This window comes from Lissotriton vulgaris, unplaced genomic scaffold (genome assembly GCF_964263255.1).
Source record: "Lissotriton vulgaris unplaced genomic scaffold, aLisVul1.2 SCAFFOLD_1414, whole genome shotgun sequence".
In the NCBI taxonomy this organism is placed as follows: Eukaryota; Metazoa; Chordata; class Amphibia; order Caudata; family Salamandridae; genus Lissotriton; species Lissotriton vulgaris.
The window spans coordinates 575,545-581,544 of record NW_028253217.1 but is presented as its reverse complement, the minus strand read 5'-3'; the positions used below and the strand labels follow the sequence as shown (position 1 = coordinate 581,544).

General features: G+C 47.1%; 1 protein-coding gene across 2 annotated transcripts in view; it reads left to right on the top strand.

The window, feature by feature from the left end:
* The first annotated feature begins 1,990 nt into the window (after nt 1–1,990).
* LOC147661118 (numb-like protein) overlaps nt 1,991–6,000 on the top strand; it is a 255,441-nt gene continuing 251,431 nt past the window's right edge. For both annotated transcript variants that reach the window (XM_086951320.1, XM_086951319.1), the window contains exon 1: nt 1,991–2,175. The gene's annotated coding sequence lies outside the window, so the exon portion shown is untranslated. The remainder of the gene's footprint in view (nt 2,176–6,000) is intronic.

Genomic DNA, 6,000 nt, shown 5'->3' with positions numbered 1-6,000 from the left:
AGATTATTTAGCAACTACCTGATAAAGCTGTTCAATGGAGTTTTGGGCTGTCTCAATCTGAGTGATGTAATATTTGCTTTTCTCCTGAGCAATTAACAGTTTATATGTGTTGAGCGACTCTTTATAATGAGTTTTCTCTTAATTATTGGAGTTTTTACGCCACTGCCTTTCGTGATTTCTACAAAGTTTCTTCTGTGCTCTTAGGATTTCAGAAAACCAGGGGGCTGATGGGGAGCAGCGTTTTTTCGAGAATGTCTTTTTTCGGCACCAATAAATCAAATGCATTATTCAGCCAGTTAGAGTAGTTTGATGCTGCTAAATCAGGATCTGTGCAGGGATCCGGCTGGGTAAGAGTTAGGTGTGCTTTGAGTAGTTCAGGTTCCATACTCTTCCAAGCTTTCGTGGGTATAAGGGGAATTGGAGCGGTGTTCGATATTGATTTTCTGTCAGTAATAATATTAAATATGATAGCGTAATGGTCTGTCCAGACCAGGTGAAGGATAGTTTTTAGGGACATTGTTAGTGCAATGGAGAAAAGGCCATTTAGCGTATATCCAGCTATGTGTGTAGGGTCAGTTATTCGTTGTGAGAGACCCAATGCCTCTAATTCTCAGAGTAGCATAATTGTATTGTTATCAGTGGTATTTTCGAGATGAAAATTAAAGTCACCCAGAATAGTAATAGTGGGTTCAGTAGCCACGAGTTCCAGTAATTTGTTCAGTGAGGCAAGAAAGGCAGTCCGGGATCCTGGGGGTTGATACAATAGGATGCCTTTGAAGATTTGGGATGGGGTGAGCAAGATGGAGAAGCTCATTGCTTCGCAAATATGAAGGGATATATTTTCAATTTTAATGGAAAATTTATTGTGATGGATTATCGCTAGCCCACCCCCTTTCTTGATGGGTCTGTCTTGACGGACAGATGTGTAACCCTCCGGAGATCTGGTCCTGAGGATGAATCTGTCCAAGCTTCGGATTTAAACCGAACATCAAGATCATGCTCCGAGATAAAGTTATATATCTCATACTTATGTTTGACTAATGAACGAACGTTCACCAGTTCTGCAGTGACAGTTTCCTGGATGGTGAGGGGAGGGTGTATTTCGGAAGTCCTTGAGTTGTGCTGGGTGAATATGGGTGCCTCACAGTTAGGACAGGTATTGGGTAGGGCATTCAGGAAGATATCTAACTCCACCAGTGGGCAGGTGGTTTCTGGGCGAAGATGTTTAAGGCCGCTACCTGAGTAAGTTATTACCTTATCCTCTGAGGGAATTGAGCCAGGGGTGGTGGCCCTGGGCCCGGTCCAGGCGCGGACAGGCGCATAAAGGCTTGCCTTTGGGGCGCCGCTGGCGCGCCTCCACTGCGCGTGCACTCTGTCATCTAACTAAATAGTGTTGCTAATCCAACTCATATTGGTAACCAAAAGGTGTCTGGCGTTTTGAAGTCATGGAAATACTTAGTGTGCATGCCTATAAACGACCCAGCCAGCCATGGGAGCATTTTCCCCCTTTATTAGCCCTGCTGTACAGCTGAAAACCATACATTCCAAAGGCGAGAACTATTGACTTTGCCATGCTTGTTTCCGATTCTAACCGTGCCTACGAAATGCATCAAGTACAACAATAATGTTATGGAAATTACAGGAATAGTATAACTACCCGCACCTGTCAACATGGGGAAACTTGGTATTTTGCCGTTTTCATGGTGTGCTTGTAAAACTTCGCTCCTGGCTGAATACCCTTTGAAGATGTTTGTGTGTTCGGAAGGGAGCCCTTCCTGCCCTGCAGGCAGGACTGTGACAATAAGGACCTCGAAATCAATTTCACAGCCTGTGGCTTGGCCGAGACTGGAAGGGTCGGCGCCGTGGGGTTTAAGTTGAATATCTGTGACCCCGTGCCCAATGAGAAAGAGCCGTGGGCGCGGCTTCGCGCTGGCTCTCAGGATCAGCGCGCATGCGCAGGGTGATAGTCCTCTTCAGTTCAAGGCAGGGACAGCAGCAGAATAATAGCAGGGAGTGCGGCTGCTGGGATTGAGCGTGCCGGGGGTTTACTGCCTGCGACGGGGCGCGAGAGGAGGTAGGAGCCCGGAGACAAAGACCATCTGCAGCTTTCCCTGCACGGATCTATGCACACAAGGGACGCATCAGGAGGCCTGCGGGACCATCCTAGCTGTTTATGTGAGTACCGGGGCGGGTGGAGAAATTAGCCCACCCCCCTTTGATGATCCTCTGTATCATGCCTCTGCTTTTAAGTGTGGTGATCATTCGCAAACCCACCCAGCATTGCCCTGTGCAGCTCGTCTGGGGTGTTGTTGTTGTATTCAGGGTGTGTGGGTCGCCCCTCAAGCCCCCACACATGTCGTTGGACGTGTGCACGCTTGTTTCGCGTCTCTCTAGGGTTGGAGTGGGTTGTAGAAGCTGGTGAGGCTAATTTACTTGCAGCATAGCTGGTGGCAGAGATGCACAGACATGCTGCAGGGAGAGATCTGTTGTAACTGGGCTTGCACATTGTGCTTTTTTTCCCACAGCGGTGAGAGGGAGGGGGGTAGGAGCTGGTGCGCGGATGAGAAGAGAGGAAGGAATCCGCTGCCTCTGGATGGATTCCTGCAGCCTAGAGCAAATAGCACCCAGGCTGCATATGTCTACGTGGGCGCTGCGTGCACCGCCCGCCCCATCCATCAGCAACCACCCTCTTTTCTGATGTGTGATCTGCAGAGCCCGATCCGACGCGGAGGAGAACCCGGGGCGTCCTTGACGCACCCGACGCCGTATCCCACCCCCCGTTTCATTCTGCAGCTGTGGGGCGCATAATTTTTGTTGCTCCTTAACTTCTTATTTTTCATGTGGCCACTCGTGGGACTGCCGCACACCTAAGGCCCTCCTGGCCATGCCTCAGGCGCACCAGGACGTGCCGCCAAGCAATAGATTGTAAGCACTTAACCCTAGGGAGCGACCCGTTTTGGAACGGGTAAAATAGCGTAGCAGGTTGTGTGCCTACTGCGGAGACCAGTGTACCCTGCATGTCACCACTTTAGAGATCAATAATAGAAGTGCCTTTTAGCAGTGCTGTGTAATTGAACCACCGGAACACAGTTCATTGACTAGGTAGTATGTTAATGTACATTATTATTGTTTAATACGTAAACTAAAATGACACCGCATCTATGATTCCGAAGAACCGTGCAATAGATTCAGTCCTTCTCTTTCATCACGCAGGGTCTGTCAGCGCCTGGGGCCCCGCGAATGACACCCCACCCTCATTCTCTGGAAAGAAAACACCCACGCACATATGGAGCCAGCAGGAAGCAGGGAGGAAAGGCTGGGGTTGGAGGCGATTGCGCTCCTGGTGGGCCCAATTTAAACAAAACAAATAGACTTTAGGGGTGGAGGGGGCTGTGTGGTCGCTGTAGGAAGAGCCCTCTCTTTCGGGGTCTTCTGAAGGTTGGTTCCTTTAAGAGGCAACGAAAATGGTTGGAAGGCGTTTTTTTGACAGTTTGGTTCCTTTCTATGCATGCCCTCTATAACTATTGAGGTAGTTTTTGGTTGTTAATGTGTGCTTTGTACAGTGCCGGGTCACTGAACGCAGCACCACAGAGACTGCTATTAGAACTAATTTAAATTGCATGTTTTTCTTTTTAATGCTTGCGGAAGGGAATATCAAAGATCAAACGTGTTCAGTTGCAACATGAATGAAGTTTCTTAAACGTCCAGGCTGCGAAATGCATAGTGCTGTAGGCCATGGTCTCGTGCAACTGAGCTGCAGGCACGTGCAGTTTGAGGATTGGTCCAGAGAAGCAGGTTAAAGGTTATTGTGGAAAACTGAGCTGAAACTGCTGACCTGTGGAATACACTCGGTGTCTAATGTGGCTCTGCCGTTTTACACATGATTTATTTATTAGAAAGTATTGCAGTGTGCCGGTGTTTCGCCTTCCTGCCACTTCAGAGTGCTGTGTTGCAGTTGGCCTAGTCTCCACTTGGTAAGGAGACCTTTGTGCTTTGGAGCCAGGGGCGCCACCCACTAGCGCCCCATCTTCTCTTCATCCACTAGGCTATGGAGGTACACCTCCTTGGCACACCTGTGGCGTTCGTCTGGTCCACATCTGAGGTGGAGTCTCAGCAGTTTCTCCTGGTGTGCACATGTTGTGAAATCTCGGTTCTTGCACTAGTGGCAGATGCTGGCCTTTGTGGCTGATGGGTGCATGTGCATGCCAAGCCTGGATTTCTGTCGTTGGTGTGGTCTTCATAAAGGATCAACGTAAACCACAGTTCACCTTTTTTTGGCCCCAATGGAGATCGCGTTGAAGCGCTTTTTCGGCGAGTAGCACGCTACTCCGGAACCCATAGAGGATTAGTGTTGAATTAGTATAGTGAAAGATGCAAGTTCATTTTAAGTGGTGGATAGGTTAGTCAGTTATTTGGATTTGGAAGGATAGCAGAAGGATAGAGGAGGAAAAAAGGTTTGTATTTATATAGCGCTGTTTACCTCATATGGGGTGTTGAAGCGCGCTACTCCGGAAACCCATAAAGGATTAGTGGTGAATTAGTATGGCGAAATATGAAAGTAATTACAGTGGTGGATATTAGTCAGTTATTTGGAGTGAGAAGGATAGCGGAGGGATAAAAAGGAAAGAAAGGTTTGCATTCATATAGCACGTGTTACCCCTGATGGGTGTTGAAGCGCTTTTCTCGCGAGTAGCACGCTACTCCGGAACCCATAAAGGATTAGTGTTGAAAATTAGTATAGTGAAATATGAAGTAATTTGAGTGGCGGATATGTTATTCAGTTATTTGGGTAGAGAAGAGTAGGTGGCGGGATAGAAGAGTGAAAGAGGATTGTATTTATATAGCTCTTGCTACCCCTGATGGGGTTTTGAAGCGCAAGTAGCACGCTACTCTGGAACCCATCAGGATTAGTGTTGAATTAGTATGGTGAAACATGAAAGTAATTTTAGTGGTGGATATGTTAGTTATTTGGATTGAGAAGGGTTGGGGAGGGGTAGAAAAGGTTTACATTTATATAGCGCTTGTAACCCTAATGGGGTGTTGAGACGCTTTATTGGCAAGTAGCACGCTACTCTTGAACCCATAAAGGATTAGTGGTGAATTATAGTGGAATATGGAATTTGAGAAGTGAGCATGATAGTCTGTGTTTCTTCATCGCCTCGTTGTGTAATTCTGAACTGTAGTATGGCCATTGAAAAATTTAGATGCTACTACCTTGTAATGTAATTTTAATAGCATTTATATAGCGCTTCATACCCTGTTGTCGAGGCGCCGACTCTTACAAGGGGATAGCTAGCTACGCTGTTGGGTGGTGCTTGGCTAGAAGGATGTTCTACTTGCAGTGAGGACTATGTGGCGAAAGCTTTTGGTGTCGTGCATACGTGACTAGAGTGGTGCTGTTATCCTATTGTGTGTCGTCGCTCAGCGGGGTGATGGAGGGCATTTGCTTCACACAGCACACCTGCCGTTTTTAAGCACCTCACTTAATGGGTGTTATTATTATTATTACCCATTTTAGAAGCCTATCACAAGTTGGTCAGTAATCCCATTTACGGGTGAAAATTATTTACAATTGGCACTGTATTTACAAACATGTATCCACCTGCAAAACGCAGGAGGAAATATGTAGGGTAAATGAGCAAGAGTTTTGGTCCAAAATGCGGAAATCCATATGGTTCATATTGCAGTAAGCATGTTATTCTCGTTTCTGATGCCAAAACTCCTAATGATATCATAGTACCATGTGCAGTTTTACTCTGCCTTCTTACCCAGAAATTGTAGTGCGCCCCCATTTAGTGCTGCCCACTTTACTGGCCTCACAAGGATGCAAATTTGAGCCAGGCATGTCAAAATTTCGAATTTGTGCCCTGCAGATCAAGGCGTGTTTCAGCGACGAGCATTCAACTGATCGAGCCACCCTGTTGCCAAAACAATATTTAGCTAATGCTTAGCATTAAGCAGGGGGGTGGCTTCGGAGGGGGTGTCTGGTGTGAGACACTC